A 21709-nucleotide genomic window follows, 5' to 3' on the forward strand; every position below is an offset into this window, starting at 1 on the left:
CCGCATCACCTCAAGGCTAAAGGCTACACGGCTCCTCCTGCTGCTTTTACTCGCTACTCTTACTGCTGCTGCTACTGATGCTGATGTTGATGATGCCGTATTGGAAAACAAAATCAATTTTCATATCAATAACGAGAGCACCAAGGTAATGAAAACAAAACTAATTTTCAAAATAGATAGACACAGAAAAAATAGAAATAGAAAACTTTGAAGAACGTTCGTTATTTTATTATTTTTATAGCCCCTGCCCCCTTCTTTTATATTTTACCAGATTCGTTGAACAAAAAGTATCAATCTTTTCTTTATAGATACAAGGGGTATATGGAATTAGTTGAGCCTTTATTATATTTTTATAATTTAGTATCAAGGCTCTGGGTGAAAGTTTTTCCAACTTTATTTTCAAACACCAGCCCTTTTCCGAGCTGGACTTTACATTTTATTTCATTAACACAGCTTGTTTTATGTTTTCTTGCTTTTTTCTATTTTGATTTCTATTTTTTTTGTCTTTCTTTGTTCTTTATACAAAACAAAATCATATAAATACAAAAACCCTCGACCAATGGACCCTTTTAGTGGTAGCAAAAAAAAAGGACATAACATTTTGTGTAAGGATATTTTTGTTTAAGGACAACGACAACGATGACGATGCTTAATTAAATTTCGAAAAGGACACTCTGTGCGGTGTGTGGCATCAAAAAGAAAAGAACAACTGATCGTCGTCGTTGTCCAACTTTTATCGCATACGAGTATATGCAAATGTTATAGTGTCCATAACAACCACCTTTTTCAAGTAAAACCCCAACTAAGAGCATGCAACCCACCCACAAATACATATAAAATTTCACATCTATCCACAAAAACACTTACGAGTATAATATATGTATATGTATGTGTAGGTATAAGATCCTCCTCCAAGTAAAAAAGTTAATATGAAAATTGTTTCCTTTTTGGCCATTTGCCGCATCCTCAAAATCATCATCAGAGAATATGGGTGGTTATTTAACAATGTTTTTCCTTTTTCCTTTTTCCATTTTTTTTTTTTCGTTTCTCTGTCAATTTTATGTCTTACCCTATACCACCTATACAATACAAACAACACCCTATGACTATATCTAGTTACATAAAATGGTAGATAATGATGAGAATGAGAAGTGTAAGCGAGGCCGGATTAATAATATCCTGGAAAAAGAGGATCAAAATAATAATAGGCCCAACGCCAACATGTTTCTTCTTTTGGGGGTGTTTGTTTGTTTGTTTTTATTTTATAGTCTTGTGGTCGTCGTCGTAGTTTAAGGCGGCTCGGCTTAGCATTGAAAATTTAAGGTAAAAGATGGTTAATTAATATACCTTCATCTTCATGACATCGTTTAGAAAGAAAAGTAAATGAACAAAGTCAAAAGTATTACCCAACTAATGAATTAATTATCTGCCATAGTATGAGACTGGGGGGAAGGAAATATCCCATTAGGTTCTTCAAAATTTCTAAATTTGCTTAACTGAAAGTTTCTTGAAATTACTATGGTATAGCAGAAGGGTTGGACTAGTGTGGTGATAGTTAATGGGTATCTATGGCTGTTCTACCAGAGATCTGAGTACAATTATTGCGTATGTTGGATAATTAAAGTTTAAGCCTTTCTTAGCTCTTGCGAGGAATTAAACTAAAAATGTACTTGAATGGTAAGGTAGGTAGGTAGGTAGAAATGGCGATCTCAAGGCAACCTAGCATGAGATCCAATTAGCGCTGTAGTGCGCCGTTTTGATACCAAAAACTCGTTTGACCTTTGATTGAAAGGAACAGATTTATAGAGAAACTTTATAGCGATTATGTTAGAGCCATTTTGTCACATTGAGAAAAAAGATTAGGTCTCTAATCTTTGTCTCAGATAGCTCATCGAGTTCTTGAAAGAATGCTTTTCCAAAGCATTTCATTCTGGTGTTTGCCAAAGCAAAATTGCAGAGGAAATGGATTATGGTTTCACTTTCTCTTTGGTCACTTCAACTACGGCAAAAGGTGTTATAAGAGATACCCAACTTCTCTGAATGAACTCCTATAGGCCAATGTCCGGTACAAACCGCAACAATCCTGGCTATGCCTTGCCTTGGCCTGCATAGAAGATCGTTTGTACGTTTTTTATTATAGGTGGGCCATATCTTCCTAGATATAATGCAGTTGGGTAAATTGCTCCACCTTCGGTTTGATTCAGTTTGGTAGATACAAAAGATTGCACCCTTCATAGCACCAAGAGGAATGTTAACCATTTTCGCAAGTGAGCTATGAAGGATCGATCCTTGCCTGGCTAGCTCGTCAGCCCGTTCATTTCCCACGATACCACTATGGCCCAGAACCCAGATCAGGGTGACACCGAGGTTGATATTCAGGCTCGAAAGCTCATCGCGACATTGCTGGACCAAATTGGATGAGGATATGGCCGAGTTAATGGCTTTGACAGCTACCTGACTGTCTGTAAAGATAGCTGCATTTAGGTTTTGGTTTGAGCTTTGTTTAAGTATCTTACATGCCTCTCTTATTGCCAGCAGTTCAGCCTGAAAAACTCTAGCAAAGTCAGGAAGCCTAAAAGATTTGGCTACATTTAGGGACTCAGTAAAGATCCCAGAATCAACTTCACACTCCATCTTTGAGCTGTCAGTAAAGATGGTTGTGTAGAAACCTATCGACACGATGTCATCCTCCCAATCTTCTCTGGATGGGAAAATAAATTTAAAACCCTTACTAAGGCTCAAAGTAGGAGTGCAGTAGTCAGTGTCAAACGAGATAATATCTGAGAGAATCAATTTCGTTGTGTTGCTGTGACCATAAGGTTTTGACAACCAGCTGTTTGATTCCTTCAGCCTAATAGCGCTGCAGGAAACTATGTATTTAATAAAAAGGTCGATTGGTAGAAGATCCAAAATAACGTTTAAGGCGTCCGTTGGGCAAGTACGCATTGCTCCTGTGGTGCCCACGCAAGCTGTTCTCTGAACCTTCTTTAGCTTATCAATATTATAGGCCTTGCTAGGAGCAGGCCACCACACAATCGAATCATATGTTAATATTGGACGTACTACAGCTGCGTACGTCCATAAAATCATCTTCGACTAAAGTCCCCACTTTTTGCCAAAAATTTTGCTGCAGGCGTAGAATGCAACACAGGCCTTCTTAACCCGTACTTCAATATTTAGTTTCCCGTTTAGTTTAGGGTCGAGTATAACTCCCAAATATTTTGCACTGGAAGACAATGATAGGATTTGACCGTTGAGTTGAAGAAGCGTGAAGGGCGGTACTTTAGTTTTAGTGGTAAGGAGCAACAGTTCAGTTTTACTTTGGTAAAACTCGTGGCCCAGCTGCTAACTTTCTTCAAAGCTGGCTCTGTGATTTCACTAATCACAGAGGTGTACTTTCCTGACTACTCACGTGTTTTGTAGCGATTGTATTGCCTAGAGTGGCTCGAATCTTCGTACAAGTGAGCATGGAAATAATCCATTCTCGAATGAAGTCTTCTACACCGAACTTAACGAGCGATTCCTCTATGAATTCGGTAAGGACGTTGTTAAAAGCATCTTCTACGTCTAGGAAGGTGGCAAGAGTAAATTCTTTATAATGGATTGTTTGTTCTACAGTACGGACTACCTCATGGAGGGCAGTTACCGTAGATTTGCCCCTAAGATAAGCATGCTAAGAGCTTTCGAGAGGTCGTCCAACTAGGATTTCTCTAATATGGTAATCAAGAATGCGCTCGAAGGTTTTAAGCACAAAAGATGTTAAGCTTATTGGTCTGAAATACTTCGCGGATTCGTGACCTCGCCTACCCACTTTCGGGAAAAAAACTACTTTGATCTGTCTCCACGACACATGGGCACATGTTTGAGAAGGAGACATCCTTTGAAAATTTGTTCCAGCCATGGAGCTGCCACATCATGCACCTTTTGAAGCATTTTGAGGATTTATATGGAGAAAAAATATTGATGGCCCACAAAATATTTTCTCTGGTTATAACGGAATTGACGTGCTCCACATGAGCTACGTTTAGCTCTGTGGTTTCAAGCGGTTCGGGCTATCACTCTCGCAACCCGGAAAGTGCGTCTTCATCAGTAGCTCAAGAGATTCGGCTGGAGAAGCTGTCCAGGTTCCATTAGGCTTTTTTAGAAATGAATTATTACAATGTTCCTTCGATAAAACTTTGCTGAGCCTTGCGGAGTCCTTTATGTCTTCAATTGATTGATAGTATTCTCTCCAGCCTTGTCTTTTGGGTTATGACAGGGCTTGCTTGTAAATTTTAAGAGAGTCTTTATACGGTTGGTGAAACTTATGTTTGTGGCTGATTCCGCCGCTAAGATTATCCTGCGCCATGTACTTCTCGGTCGTCCAGCTTTCTTCCTTCTTATGTGAGCGGAAGGTCCTCATTTGATATGTGGTTTGGACAGAAAATCCTTAGGATGTTACAAAGACATCTATTCACGAATTTTTGCAGCCTTCTTGTTTTGGCTGAAGTAACCTTCCAAGTGCTGCACCCATAAAGAAGAATAGATTCGATATTTATGAGAAACAGTCGTAGATTTGTTTTTAAGCTGATAGAGTTATTCCGGCAGATGACGTCTTGTTCGGTTCAGCCTTTAATAGAAACGATACTTCCACTTCACTTCTTCCACAGGTTGCGAAAAAATATTTATTTGACAGGATGGTCGGGTTTCGATGCTGATCATTTTTGTCTCACCGGAATTACTTTTCAGCCCCACGGCTTCTGCTTCTTTCTCCACACCTGTTGTCATTTGATGGAGATCCATGATCCTATGAGAGAGTTAGCAAACATCGTCCGCATAATCCAAGGATGTCAAAGTACTTTATATCCCTCCACTACCTGACAAAGCTGCACGCAGTACATCGCTTATCACGAATAGAAACAATATCGGCGACAGAATACAGCCCTGTCTGACTCCGCTACGGATTTCAAAATCATCTGACAATCTACCATCGTGCAGAACGTGACATTTGGGTCCATCATATGTTGCTTTAATAATAGCAATTAGTTTTTCTGGAATGTCTCTCCTTCGCGAAGCTAACCAAGTGTACTCCCTGTTAACGCTATAAAAGACCTTCTCGAAGTCAATGATTATCAGGTGTAGTGTAGATCGATATTCGCAGGGTGTTGATATGATCAATTCTATTTTTGCAACGGTAGGTAGAACGCAAATTCCTCTCCAGTTTTCGCACTTTGTTAGATGTCTTTTTTTTGGGGCTTGACGATAATTCCCTTCTTCCACCCATCGTTTAAGCTTTCGATGGTCCAGGCTTCTTTTGTGAACGGATGAAGCAGTTCGCTTTATCACGTTGGTGCTGCTTGTAAAAGCTCTGCTGGAATTCCATCAAGTAATACCGCTTTGTTGTTCTTAAGTGCTTTAACTGCGACAACGATCTCATCTTTACTGAGAGGTGCGGTACAGATTCAGGAATTAGTTTGTTCAGGCGCTTCAGAAGGCATCGGCTGCACGTTGGTTGTTTGCGAACACTTTGTTTAAAACCGAGGAAAAGTGTTTTTTTCCACCTTCTTACTTGCTCATCCACCGAACTTATCACAGTACCGTCTACTTCTTTCAACAGGTGTTGCTTTGAGCTGTGTGCACCGGTCAGCTCATTGTTGGCAGCATCTTCTGCTTCTTGCACTAATGCGTTGATGTAGTTACGCTTGTCACGGCGCCACTGCGGTGAACCTCTCTCTTTTTCACGTAGTAAGAGAATTCCAACTCATTTATTTTTTCCCCTTGTGCAGCAGTTATTCGAGCCCCTAACTGTTTGCGTTCCTTGATACTTGGCCAAGATTCTTCTGAAAGCCAGGTGTTGTTGCTTCCTTCTCTCCCACTGACTATTCTGTCAGCACCTGAAATGCAAACATTGTTGAATTTGGGGGCTCGAGTTATTCCTTTGGATCTTTTAACTGTAGCTGTACGCAATCTAAGGGTAGCTATCATTAAGTGGTGGTCACGGGCAAGGTCTATGTCGGTGCCTCTTCTGTTTCGGACATCTAAGAGACTGCTTCTAAAGCGTCGACTAATCTTGAAGTGGTCAATTCGGTTGGAACATGCTTGTCTTTTCGTCTATTTCTCATTAATTCACTACCAGATATTCATAATTTAAATATTTTAACTGACTGCGAACTATTTTGCTTTAATCCGTCTTGATATTTTTAAATCCATTGGAGAAAGTTAATTAATGAAAAAAGGTGTAAATTAATCATCTTTCTGTTAAAGATTGTAGCTTAAGTGAAGTTGAGTTACCGTTCAAAAAATCCAAGCAAAAGTCAGTTTCAAATAATGTGCTTATTCCTTTCTGTATAGAATATGTAACACATCGTAATAGGCGCCCCTGATGTTATCCACTGGCCCCAACTTTAGGCTTATTAATGATTTTCTATTGATCTGCCACTGGTATACAATCTATTAATATGTGAACAATAGCCTTTGGGTTAGGGGAGGTTCTGTTCTTATGGGATTTGGGTGAAACTATTATGGTTCTTTCCATTTTTTTTGTGAGTGCTTGGCTCCCTTAATATATTTAATGATGCTTTCACTTCAGTAAACTAAAATAAAAATCACAATTTGAGAATTAAATTCAGGGATTTGAATTTTTATTTTATTTTTATTCTGAAAGGAAAACTTTTCCTCTACACACAAACGATGAGTTGAGGGTATTTATATAAAAAATATTCCCAAGGAGATATAAATGATATAAATTTTATATTTATTACGTATACACAAATTATCAACAAAAAAAAAACAAAGGAAGTCAGCGATGAATTCAAAATACATTTTAATGAATCAAAATTCATCACTCATTTTTTTCGATTTCATCATCAGGATATACGAACGATTCGATGTGATGTTTGCATATTTTTAAGTGATTAATGTGTGCTGCCTGTCTGTTTGATGATTTGGATAAACTTTATAACAAAAACAATGATTAATTGGAAATAAGTCATTATTATAATATGCCTTAAGTCTGAGCGGAGCTCAATATTTCAAAAATTGAATCACCCCAGAGATTAGAATGATATAAAAAATGAATTATACCTTACATCACACCGTTTCGTTATGAGAGTTTTTAATCATAATATTTTCAACATTATAATCGTTGGTAATAATAATTTAACACCCATTAGTCAAATTAATTTTAATTAACTAATTAAATTTCCAACTAATTTCTTGTTTTGAGTTTTTAAATTTTTTAACAAACTGGGTGAGTTTTTGTTTGTTTTAATATAGAAGAAGATAATTCTATGCGTTTGAGCATTTTTAAGACAGGTATGATTGTGCACCTTATCAACCTTAATTTAATGATGTTTTATTTTGTATAACGAAATTCTCGAGGGTTCGGTTTTTATGGTTGGATATTTAATTATATCGCTTGAATGTTTAACTTTAATTGAATGCAGGCTTTTTGCATAAAAAATCGACTTTTTACTGAAAATTCAAATAATATCCATGGTTTAATTATGTTGAGTGAGTTGTTGGTTGTTAAAAAGGAAAAATATTGCTTTTGTTAGAAATGAAATAATTATTTGTTTATTGAATAAGACTTGAATTTTTCTTATACTACATATTGTCATTTTATGTTTTCAACTTAAGCATAGAGACAAACGATTTTTTCAAATTTCAACATGGTTTTCGAGGTCCTTGTTTCTTTCTCTTAGAAGCTCGAATTCGATTAGTACTCTAAAAATCTATCCAGAGTTGCAATCTTTTTTAATGCAATCATTGATGAATTCAAAAATGAGATTGCATTCATTGACATTAAATTATGCAATCTCCATTCACTTGTAGCAAAAAGATTGAAATCATTTTTTTGTCCCCTTCATTTTACATCAATCAATTGAATGCAATCTTTGGGAATTCATTCATTGTATGCATTCTTTTGAATTCTTTGCATTCTTTTAAATTCATTGCATTCTTTTGTATTCTTTGTTAAATTTTGTTTAAGGAATTGATTATTTCAACTTTAAATCCCTAAAATTTTTTTTAAAAGCATAATATGACAGCAATACAATGTAAAAGAATGCAAAAATGTATGTCTTTCTATGAGGCAGTGTCCCGTTATTACTCCAATTGTAGAGCTTATGCTTTGTCTGCTCAGGGATATCAAGCCTTTTGACCGATTTAAGTCTAGGCTTGGCCATATTTGTTTGGTTGCTAGACAGGTGGTACTCTGTGACCATACAGCATTTGTTGATTCTAGAGCATATTGCTTGAGAAGATATTTGCATGCAGCAAGTGGTGTTCCTATGTTATGAACATTAGGCAGAAGTGTTCCTTTTTCGGCGACCTCATCGGCTTCGCAATTTCCCGGAATGTCTCTATGGCCCGGCACCCAAATGAGGTGAATATTTAACTGTTCCGTCATCTCATTCAGAGATGATCGACAATCGTGGACTGTTTGAGAGTTTGTGAAGACAGACGCGAAAGATTTAAGAGCGGCTTGGCTGTCCGAGAAGATTCGTATATCCTTGCAAGATATAACGTTTTCTTTGACCCAGAATAGTGCTTCTTTGATCGCCATTACTTCTGAATAGATACCACTTCCAAAACCGTAATCTGTCTTTGAACCGTCTGTACAGAAGTGTACCGCATCGTCTTCCAGGGGTCTCTCTTCTGAAGGATCTTTAAGGGATGGACACATGGAAGCTTTTACCGAATACCATTTTTGGAGTGGTATAGTCTAAGCGATCTGGGATGTCGAGAATAGTAGTATGTCCAGTATTGCTACTTTTCCATTGAGAGGTGACTTTTCCTAAAAATACTTTTATTTTACTATCCCATAGAATGCTATTATATAATCGGTATAAATAAACATTTTGACATTTCTAGTTTTAGTAAGTTAGTCTTTCGAATAACATATGCCAACCGTGCCTGAAGAGCCAACTTTTGTTTAAAAGGTATTTGGCTATTGTCAGGTTATTGGAAGCTATTGTCAAAGCGCTGACTAGTCTAGTAATATTATTAATACAAATCTGTTCTTAGCTTAAGGCTAGTTATTATTCCAATGTTGTGTCGATGAGACGTTGCGAAAGATTTGGATGAAATAATGCGCCCTCTCGAACGACGGTATCTTAATCGAATCTTAAAAAAAATCGAAAACCCAGACTCAGTTGTGGACATGAAAACTACCCGTCAGAGGAAAATTTAATCAGAAGCAAAACGTGTACCAATAGTGCAGAACAGTGTTCAAGTCAATCTGAATGAGTCTTTTCGTTATTTTCAAAAAAACATGAGTATTCATTTGTCACAAAGTTCGAGTTATCACATTTTGGAAAACGAGTTTTATCTGTATCCAAATAAGATTTTGTTGGAGAATTGAATCCAACAGATTATGGAGATCAAGAAAAGATTATTGGCGGAATCGGCCGAATGAGAATAATTGGCAGAGAGTAGTGCAAGAAAGTTATCACCAAAGAAAGAACTTCTAAGAGAACCATTTGGCAATACTAGAAGGCCAACTGGGACGATCTCAATAATTAGTTCAAGATCTCTAACTGGATACTATGCTTCCCAGATAGTGAAGTTGACACCTGTGCTGATATGATCACAAGTTAAATTCTCCTGGAAATGAGAACTTCTATCGCGACAGGGTAAAAAGCATCAAACCTAAAGAAAATACATCATTCGATGCGAGCTCTTAAGATATTATTAGGGCCAAAGAAGAAAGTTTCCATTGCCATAAAGCCAAATTAAGATTATTGAACTTGACATTTCAAAAGCTTTTGATAGGGTTTGGCCTCAGGCTCTCTCTTATCGAAAATGCGTGCTTACGGTTTTCATTAATCCCGGCTTCATTGGATTAGTAATTACCTTTCGGATCGGTCAATACAAGTGATATTGGATGGATTCAAGTTTGAAAACCTCAAAATGAATGCTGGTGTGTCCCAGGGCTCTGTTCTATCTCCAACCCTTTTTTTCTTTTGTATTAATGATCTCCTGCCTGCAACTTCTAATCCAATACATTCTTTCGCTGACGATTGTACTATCAGCTTTTTATATTCATTTTCCGAATTTTTGAGAATTATCTCATTTTTCTTTGAATGTGGAACGACAAAATACGATAAGCTCATTAAATTCCGACCTAAACAGCATTTTTTAATGGGGATTAAAAAAACCAAGTGGAATTAAATGGTTCGAAAACCTAATGCTGTCTTGTATCGTTAAAGTGATATATACCCCCCTCGCCATTATCCTTGGAAGGCACTTGCATCAAGGAGACTGAACATCTCGATATTCTCGGTATGTGTATCACCTTTTGTGGAACGATCACATACGCGATTTGAGTTTCCTAAGGTTATCTTCAAGACTTATAAACAGTCCAAAGCTTGACTCCTATCTATGGGGTGGTGCTCCTGAAACTTACTTAAGCATCTTGAATAGTATTAATCCTAGAGCATTTAAATTAACAGTTGATAATATCATCATAAGTTGATTTACTTTGCTTGAACATCGTCGTAAGGTTTCTTGTCTGACACTTTTTTACTTAAACTGTCTGTGCTCTAGTGAAAGTAAAATAACCAGCTGCATTCCTCTCCTTAAACAGTTTAGCCGTAATACTCGCACTTCTAAGAATGCCCATCAGTATACCCTTGAGTCCACCTTCGGCCGTACAGACAAATACACAGATTCGTTCCGTAGCCGTACTACGAGAATGTGGAATGTCTTACCACACTCTGTTTTTCCCAGTCATTGCAATATTCAGAAATTTAAACCAATGTGCACTGACTTTACCTTTCAAACCTTTTCTCTTTTTCCTAATACTCACACTGTGTCTCTGCATAATAAGAATTGTAATATCCCCTTAAGTGTGTGCTTATTATACATAAAATTTAAAAAAAAATATTTTTTAATGTGATTTGATTGTCATAATTCAAATCCGACTTCAAATTTACTCTACACCCTAAGGTCTTTTAGATATTGCTATTTTTAATATATAACGCTTTTCGATTCTACCTTAATTCATAAAGTAGGATTTTTCAATAAAATTCGTACTGGTTTCTCAATCTAAAGTCTTTTTCTTCAATATTCAGTTCAAATATTCATATTTAGTTCATAGATTGTTTCAAAAATCTTCATAAGCTGTTAGAATTCACTTTTCTTTATGCTAAAACGGTTTCCAACAGAAAAATCAAAAAATGTTCGAAAGTAAGTCTGCTTTTGCAACGAATCGTTGTCTAAACGATTCTATTATGCCAAACTTTTGAATTATATTAAAAAATATAAAAGTAATGTTAAAAAATCGGGTATTTTTAAGAACTAAGCAAATTAAGTGTAAGTTTGTATTTGAAATCAGCGTGATGCTTAGTGCACTGGACTCTCATGCCAGAGATCATAGGCGCAATCACTGCCTCGGCCACTTAAAGTTTTTTTCACGGGTACTACCTCTTGCAAGGAATTGACAAATCTTTCAAGAGTAATCCTTGTCATAAAAATTGCTTTCTTAAATTAACCGTTCGGATTAGTAGACTCCTTCTACATCGCACACAGGAATGGTTGAAAATTGTTAGTCACTAGGCCTAAGTCCTCAACTGGCTTTTGAGCCACCCAAATTATTTATATTTTCGTAATCAGCACAAAAATTAACTCCAAAAACGTATTTTTGAATTTTTCAAAATTATGAAAGTATTAAATTTTAGGTTTTTTCAAAGCTTCTTATAGAGTTAAATAAAGACTCATAACATAACTAATTATTTAAATTTTATTTAGAAGAAAAAGTATTGTACTTTTGAAAATCATCATTTTCTTGTTAAGAGGTATTTCGAGTCTTAACTTAGTCCTAAGACCCCTTTTTAAATATACTTTTGCATTTAAAAAGAAGTATATTTTAAAAACTTGATGTGATATAAAAATTTAAAGGCTAGTTTTGAAAAAAAAACTTAATATAATCTATCAGTGTAATTTAAATATCGTGCAACTTAATTATAATAATTCAAATAGAAAAAACCTCACTAATTTGAAACACAGCAGTCAATTAACTATCAAAAATTAGGTCAATCGTGCTGAAATCATTAATATTTGAAAAGACGACATAATATATGATAAACACCTCGGGTAAAAATATGATGTATCGGACTTGAAAATCATATGAGTTTAAAGGGATTCACATGAGTCAACAACTTTATTATCACAAATACACTCTTTTTTTGAGTTAAACTTTTGACATTTATTGTTGCTGAATTTCTATCTACATATATTTCAATCTCTATTGCAAGGGATTTTTAATTAATCAAGTTTAGCCGAGAACTATATAATAACACCTTAATTTTTGTTATGTATGTTTCTGAATAAAAAACAATTCGATTATGGCATAGCAGTCAAAATTACAGTTTAATAGAAAAGTGATTAATCTGCCCTAAGCCTTACGTGATCCTAAGAAAAGTATTCACCTCAATATAATACAAAAAAAAATCCTCGCTAGAATCAGATGAAGTAAGTCCAAATCTTAGTACACAAAGGAAAAGCACTCTCCACGTTTTTCCATCAAGGTGTTTATGTCCTCTATTTCGTCATCATTTAGACATAAATGACATGTAATCATAAAATATAAGTTCGGAGAAATAATTCCCTATAATTTATTCCCAGGAGCATTTGACATTTACAAAAACATTTGTACTACCTCTTTCTATTAATGGGATTAAACAAAAAAGAAATTGCCTATGCCTCCATCATTACCAAGAATATTCCTTTTTCCAAAACGCATCAAACCTTTTCATTTCATCACTATGATGAATTAATCAATATTTCAGAGCACTAGGTTAAATATTCTAGGTAATCAAACTCTACTCAACAAACGTAAAGCCTTTGACGAGCATGAGATAAGCGTCACTCTTACTCTCGGGAATTACACAAAAGCCCTTATGAATAAAAGAGAAATTTCCAGTTCCAGGTAAATATCATGGCGGTTGTAAATCAAATATTCACCAGTATAGATGCGGATGTAACATCTATGATGATGATGAGGATGGTAAAGTGGAGCTCTTCATTAACTACGAACATAATGGTGCGATTGCGTTGCACAAAAGAACCAACTAATCAGTATCATAGCTATAGGAAATCACTAGAAAAAGTACAAAGGCTTACATCATGCTTATATGAGTACAGTTGTGCAAACAATTGTATGAAGCATCAAGGAAAGCTTGCCTTTGTTTGACCCTATTAGAAGTGGTCATAGAAAAATGCTTCTAAGGGATTCATGAAAAAAGATTTGCAAAGAAGGAGGTTGGGATTAAACTAGACAGATTAATTGAAGAAGCGCCCACCTTCTAAATAGTCAAAGAGGGACATGTGGAAAAGATTTAGCTATCAGAGACCGAAGCTGTAAAAGAATATGGATACCCTTATAATGATTATACACAGTGCGAGCAATCAGGAAAGGCGGGTAGGATTGGAAAGGAGATACCGATGCACATTGGTTTTGAATGTCTGCACATTGTAATGATTGGGAAACATTGAGTCTGGTAAAGCATTCCACATTTGTGTAGTGCGACTAAAGAATGAATTTCTGTACTTTACAGTACGTCCAAAACTCAAAACTCAAGTAGGGTATAGGAGCACCTGTCAAAATATGGGAATTGTACTCAAGTTTCAATTTAGAGGGTTAGAAGTTTCAGAAAAAAGATTATTTATAAAAATAAGGAAAATTATCAGAGACAAAAAAAAAATCCCTGGGGAAACGCAGCGTTTTAGATTTGAATCCGTTCGATACTACTTGAATTGAACGGTCCGAAAAGTAATTTCTAACCCAAAAAAGAAGAGATTCATCGATACCAAAATCACGTATATTCCATAAGAGAGTATATTGGAAGGCAAATATTGATGAAGGAGTAAAAAAGGCTACTGTAACGCTTTTTACTTGTTTAAAGGCCATAGGATCAAAATGGTGCTTCTCCCCAAAAATAACCCACTGGCTATACACTTCGGTAATCAGAACGATACTCATTTATAGAGTTGTCGTATGGTGGACAACACTGGACAAGATGGTAAATCTAAATAAGCTCATTAAAGTCCAGCGGTCAGCAGGTATGAGCATCACAGGTGCACTTCGCTTAACACCAACCGCAGCACTATAAGTGCTTTTAAACCTAACACCTCTTGACATCTTCTCCAAAATGATGGCAGTTAACTCATGTGTGAGGCTTAGAGCAACCTCTCAATGGAACAGTAACAATACTGGACATACTACTATTCTAGACAATTTCAGATCTATCCCAGATCGCTTAGACTATACCACTCCAAAAATAGTATTCAGTAAAAGCTTCCATGTGTCTATCCCTTCAAGACCCTCCTGGGAAGAAGAGAGACCCCTGGAAGACGATGCGGTACACTTCTATACAGACATTTCAAAGACAGATTACGGAGTTGCAAGTGGTATCTATTCGGCGTAACTGAATCTCAGTCTATCATACAGAATTCTCAATCAATATAGTGTATTCCAGGCAGAAGTAATGGCGATTAAAGAAGCACTATCTTGGCTCAAAGAAAACGTTATACATATCTTGCAAGAATATACGAATCTTCTCGGACAGCCAAGCCGTGGATCCTTGAGGTCTACGTGCGTCAATGACATCTGGACAGCCACTCCAACCTAACATAACCTAGGAAGTTATTGTAATTGTAATCGGTCCGATTTGACGAATTGAAAATGTTGACATTTTTCAACGATTCAAGGTCCCTAGAGTCTAAATAAATCATTTTTAAAGATATGTCTATGCGTACGTCTGTACGATAGCGAAGTTTTATTCGTCGTTTATAGCTCAAGAACCAGTTACTTTGACTTCAAGTAAATGTTGTTATACAGCTAATAATGCAGAAAAGACTGAAAAAGAAATGAGTGGGTGTATTTTTTTACCTATCAGTTTAAAAAACTGGTGAAAATTTTGGCTAACTCAAGACATCTAACGAATCCATAACGCCAGCGACTTGAATGTATTGTAACGTGATTCAAAATAAATATATTTTTGGAAAAAAATTCAAATAAATGGTTTTTTAATAAATCAAAAAAACTTACAAAAAATAAACAACATGATTTTATCTATAAATAATTGTATGCAACGAGAAATAACGTTTTTGATATTTGGTAACATTTTGATAAAAATCGAATTTAAAGTTTTTTTTTATAAAAAAGCTAGACAAATTAATAAAAGTTGGTAAAAATTGATTTTCGAATCAAATATCTTTTCAAAAAAGTGAGATTTAATTTTTAAACTAATTTAATCTTATAAAATTTTTTTTTCATTTTATTTAGCTTTATACAAGCTATCATAACTTAACTTAACTTAAAACTTTCTTAAACATTCAGTAAAATTTTGAGAAAAAGAAAAATTTTGAGAAAAAGGGAATTGACAGTTTTTTACAAAAAATAAGAACCTAAAAAAAAACAATACTTAAACTTGGTACAAATTAACTTTTGACTCAAATGTCTTGTCAAAAATTATTTTCAAACTTATTTTATATCACAGAAACAATTGTTTTCGACATTCAGTTTTTAAAACCAACACAGTCCGCTTTTTCATAAAAAAGTTAAATCTACAAAAAATAGTACGGAAATATGGTAAAAATTAATGTTCGTTTCTCAAAATCTCTTGAAAAATAGAAGATATTGACTTTAAATTAGATTCATTCATCCAATTTTTATTTGTTTGTGTAAGAAATAAGAACAACTTAAATTGGTAAAAATTGGTTCTCTTCTAAAAATCTCGTATACAAAAGTAGATTTTGAAATTTAACTATTTCATCAATGCAAAATATTGTTGGTAATTTTATTAACTTCCTATAGGAAGTTATTGTAATGGGTCCGATTTGTCAAATTGAAAACTTTGACATATCTCGTCGTTTCAAGGTTCCTAGAGTCGAAATAAAAGATTTTTAGAAAGATATCTGTGCGTGCGTTTTTTTCGTCTTTCATAGCTCAAGAACCAGAAGAGATAAAGATTTCAAGTAAATTTTGTTATACAGATAATAAAGCAGAAAGATGCAGAAAGGACTCTTAAGAAAATTGCGTGGGTGTTTTTTTTACCATAGCAGTTTGAAAAAAAGGTGAACATTTTGGTTAACCCTAAATATCTTATGAACCAAAAACGCTAGAGACTTGAATTAAATTTTATACCATATATTGTAACGTGATATCAAAGAAATATATTTTTTGAACAAAATCAATAAAACTGAAAAAAATTTGTCACATCCAAAATTTTACGACTGAAATAAGATTTCATCTCTAAAACAATTTTGTACAACGAAGAATAATGTTTTTGACATCTGATAAAATTTTGAGAAAAATCGAATTCACAGTTTTTTTACAAAAAATAAAAACCTAAACAAAAAATGTATTAAAGTTGGTAAAAATTAATTTTCTACTCAAATATCCCTTCAAAAATTGTAAATATTGGCTTCAAACTAATTTTTTCTTATAAGAAATATTGTTTTCAACATTTTGTAAAATTTTTAAAAATTCGAATTGACCGTTTTTTTACAAAAAATAAAACTCTAAAAAAAAAAACAATACTCAAACTTGGTGAAAATTTACTTTCGGCTCAAATAGCTTTTCAAAAATTAAAAATATTGGCTTCAAGTTTATATTATTTCACAGAAAATATTGTTTTTGATATTCATTAATTTTTATATAAAAATCCAATAGTCCAGTACAAAAAATAGTACTCAAATTTGGTAAAAAATTGATACGAGTACATAGAAAAACTTTTAAGCAAGACAAATCGACAGACGGGATGGGAAGTTATCAGTCTGGATCGCATGCCAGCCTCTTTTTTGCTTTAAAATCGTAAAATCTACTTCAGTGTTAAAAACACTAATGATCAAAAAAGCGGGATTTTTCGCGGTTTTTCTGATTTTCTGACATCTTACAATCGGCCCTTGGCACTCGAGTTCAGAAACTAAGATTATTAATCAGACCAACATTGTAAACAAATTACAAACAATCACAACTTCCATATTCGATTCCAAAAAATATTTTTATTCTATAACCAAAACATAAACCTAAAAAAAAAATGAAATAAAACCAAAAATCTTTTATGACATGAAAAACAAAACTTTTTTTGAAAGAAAACAAAATCACATTAAATTGAAATTGTTTTATTTGTTTCCCTTGATATTAACTATGTGTGTATATGGAAACCTATCTGAAAGATCTTACTGTAGCAATAAAAACTGCCAGAATTTCCCATTTCAAAATTGGATGTATATATATATTATATATATATATATACAATATATATAAACATATAAAAGATGAATAGGTGATAGCCCTGGCAATATAGTAATTTACGGCAAAAATTTTATATTGGCAACAAAAGGGTTATCAAAAGGAAGAATAATAGCCAAAGGGCAATAATAAGTTCCAATGCCTATATTTTATAGTAGTATTTCTTCATAGATATGAACATACACATGCATATAAAGACAAATGATTCTCATATCGTCTCATTAAAATATTTTTCATTTTTTTTCCAATAGTATCAACGTATCGAAAAAAAACGTTTAATAAAAAAAAACAAACAAAAGAACACGTCCTGAGGCCTAAGCTCTCTTTCATTTAAAATGTATTTGCGAGAAAAAAAATAACTACCATCATTAAAAGATGCCTTCGAGCTATAATAATTGTGATAAAACATAATGGCTTCCTGATACATAGAAAAAACATATAAAAAATCCATCTCAATAAAAATAAAATGAAAAATTCAAAATCTTATTTTGATACTACATATGTACATATGTATGTACATATATATGTACATATATCTACAAAAAAAGCTTTAAAAATAAATAGTAAAACAAAACATATCGAACAAGTACACATCAGACATACACGTAAAATAATGATTTAGAACGAGAGAACATATCCAACTTCAACTGAAATCAACTCCAATCAGGAATAATAATCCTCATAGGAATCATTAGGTTCACGAGAATGTCAAGGATATATATGTTCCTACATTCATTATATTGTTAAATTCCCGCCTGGAAAATCCCTTTAGGGCACACATGAGCTTATCCACATTCAGAGACTGAACATAATAATTTATTTAATCAATTAGTTCAAAATAAAAAAAAACACACGCATAATCCTTAAAAGGATACAATTCAGGTCTCTTTATGTACATGTACCTACTTAGACTTAGACGTTAGACCCGCACATTCCAATAATGAAACCCATATATAGATTTAGATATAATATCCTTTTTCCATGCCCCCCCCTTATCATGACACATTTGTAAATGATATAGATATAAAGCTTAGGTATATATTAATAGAAAACCCTTTTGGACATTCACCTGTGGATTTATCAATAATCAACACACAAACTTATACATGCATAAATAAACTAGAAGAAGATAAACCTACATACATATTTAGATATGCAAGGATATACAGAGGTATATTTTGCATCGTTACATGAGTATCTATTCAAACTGAAACACACAACAAAGAACAGGCAAAAGGCCAGAACTGGCAAAGCTGATAAAATGTGTCTGTATATATATTTCTATACATATGTATGTATGTAGAGGTGTGTGTGTGTGTTTAGTGTCTGTATGTGCAGGATGAGTGTCCTTGGGGCACGTTTTTGCGTATATACACAACGCCTAACCTATTATGTAAGTTAATTTTTCCACCTACATTCTTTTCTATCTAAATAAAATATTTTCGAATCAAATACAGAAAACACATCTGAAAAAAAAGGATACAAATCCGAGTCCTTAAAGAACACACACACACTCAATTTTTAGTTGCGTAACAAAAAATTCAAATACAATCGAAAAGACGAGAACTCAAAATAATACAAAAAAAAACTTACTCTTCTTAAATCATAATCCTTTTCAGTCCTTTTTTGATGACACTGTGATGACGATGATACTTTTTTTTTTGTAGAGATTATTCCAAAAATAAGACTCGCACTGAATTATATATTGGATTTCTCGTCGTCTTTTCTCTCAGGCGGCGCGGTGAAAGTGACGGTGAAGCTGGCAGACAACAAAGTATTTTTTTTCATTCAACAAAAATAAAAGCACATCACATAAAGAAAAAAAAAGGAAAATAAAACATAAATAAATGTCTTTTATTATTCGTTCAAGGATACAACGCACATTTTTCAATTATCACAAACGGAAAATTTGATTATTTTTCTTATGTACGTTTCTATGTTTATATGTGATGGCTATGCAAACAGAGAAAAGTCGCAAAATCAGCAAATATACACCACAACAAATAAGTCGACAAAAAAAAGAACGAATATCGGTATTTTTTTTTAAAAATACATAAAAAACATTACAAAAAATTGCGTAGGAAGGATGAATTTTATTTTTCGTCCTTATTATGATTATTTTATTTTTTTTTATTATACTACACTATATTCGGTTATCTTTTTTGAGCTTCCCATCATATAGATAACAGAGACACACGAAATTACTTCAATGAAATGTCCTTCGTAACACCTCCTGTTGTAGACTACACGAGCACCACACAGTTTGCTCTATGTACTTTCTTAAAATATAATCAGAGAATCCTGGATGATGAAAGGATAGATACTCCCGCGCGTTTGGAGTTTTTACTATTCTATTTTTTTGTTATTGTTTTTCGGTTTTTGAGACACGGTACAACCAACGATGATAAAAGTCCGATGAGAACTGGCTTATGGTGTCGTAAGCGAACAAAGATAAAAGCAGCAATTTTCAGCTGAGAGTACCTAACCTTAGGCTCATAGTCCTATATCCTTGATAAGTTGTTTTAAGGACTCACTGTATGGTGAATTCGCTCTTTTTTGCATAAAGAGAAAAAGAGAGAGATAGTGTGAGTTGAATAAGGACTTTCACTGATAGCAGAATACAAAACACACCTGTAGTTCCTTGATGAAGCCTTTAATTCTATACCTATGTATATATGAAGAGCTTTGCTTGATTAATTTGTCTATGGTTCATAAAGCTTTTGTGTTTTGTTTTTTATTTTATTTTTGAGTTGAATCCTTGACAAGGCGAGTTCAGACTGAAGGGGATACTTTTTCGTCGTCTTATCAATGAAATCATTTAAGAGTTTTATCAAAACTGCGCAGAGAGTATGATAACAGAGTGTCTATTAAAATAAATGCAAAAATAACAACAAAATCAAAATCCTGCGCTTTAAGGACTTTCAACACTTTTGGTTTTAATTTTTGTTTTGGTATTTTTTTTGTTGCATCTTGAAAAAAAAAACAAACTGTTGAAAGACACTTTGTTATGATGCAAGAATATGTACTTCATATATACGAGTATGTTCATGTACATATGTAATTATGTGTGTTGGTATATGCCTATGATTGTGATGCTCATTGGAATAGAATATTGGAATTGAAATGTTAAAGTTCATTGCACATTCTGTAATGCGTCAAACCTCAGACAACAATAAATTTATACTATTGTTATATTTTGTATAGAAATGAACCAGGAAAAAAATATTAAATAAATGTATCTTCACACATAAGTATGACAATATGTTTTTGTTTTTTTTGAAAACAAAAATAAAGGACTTTTTAAGGAGGCTTAGTGTGGTTATTATGTATTCATAGGGCCATTGGACGAGGCGCGTGTTCATTTTGATTTTTCTTATTTCTGTTTATATTATTATTATTATCATGGAGAGAATCAGGTTTTATTTTATTATTTTGAGGATAGTAAATTTCAACAAGGATATGTGAAACGTCATAAGGAATGCAGTGATGTTGGTAGACTGCAAATAGTAAAAACAAAAATTATATCGTTTTGATACAAATGTTGAGTTGACGGTGAAGGAATTTGGAATTTAGAATTTATTACATTTTAGAAAAAAAAAACAAACTTTATTTTACGACGGATACGTTTTACGGTTTGTCGAAGGATTCGTATGTATTAGGTAACATAAGGGTAGATATAAAATACACTATAGGAAGTTTTCTCTATCATAAAGTGCAGTTCTTAAATTATCTAACCAAACTGAATTTGTAAATGCAGATGCAATCTTATTATTTCATTTTTTCTATCGTTAGCCAAAAGAAAATGTCAGGTCCGCTTTATTTTTATTTCGAAAACTTACTAAAAAACCCTTATTCTCATTGAAATGCCAGTCGACTTTATTCAGGAATATCTTGTTTGTCAAACTCGTGTATCTTTCTTGAGAATATTGAGCATTTTCTGCCAAATTATAGGAAGTGAGATACATACAATTGTGTCAGTGATACCAGTATATTAGCTATTTTTCTATGACTTGGGGTAGGGATTGTCACAAGACGGGACTTTTACTAGTCTCAGAACTCGTATTTTGTATTTCGTACCGGAATCGTGTCCGTCTGATTTAACTGAGTCTCATGATGGTCTTTTCGTTTAACTGTCTCGTCTAAAGAATAAAACTTAAAGTTTTAACCTGTTTTTTTTTGTATATTATGCGCGCACTAAAGGGGTTATGAATACCCTTATAACGATTAAACACAATGCGAGCAATTAGGAAGGGAGGATAGGATTAGAAAGGAGATGCCGCTGCACATTGGTTTTGATTGTCTGCACATTGTAATAAGTGGGAAATATTGAGCTTGTTAAACCATTCCATATTCGTGTAGTGCGGCTAAAGAAATAATCTTTCTACACTACAGCACGACGAAATTGGGCTCAAGGGTTAAGTGATCGGCATTTCTAGTAGTACGGGTATTACGGGAGGAATGCAACTGGCA

General features: G+C 33.9%; 1 protein-coding gene across 1 annotated transcript in view; it reads right to left on the bottom strand.

Moving 5' to 3' along the window:
• The window catches only part of LOC129952292 (probable G-protein coupled receptor CG31760), a 165433-nt gene extending 145783 nt beyond the window's left edge, over positions 1–19650 (bottom strand). Inside the window, exon 1 of the mRNA XM_056064806.1 lies at positions 18833–19650. The gene's annotated coding sequence lies outside the window, so the exon portion shown is untranslated. The remainder of the gene's footprint in view (positions 1–18832) is intronic.
• Positions 19651–21709: the final 2059 nt, after the last annotated feature.

This window comes from Eupeodes corollae, chromosome 3 (genome assembly GCF_945859685.1).
Source record: "Eupeodes corollae chromosome 3, idEupCoro1.1, whole genome shotgun sequence".
Taxonomy (NCBI): domain Eukaryota; kingdom Metazoa; phylum Arthropoda; class Insecta; order Diptera; family Syrphidae; genus Eupeodes; species Eupeodes corollae.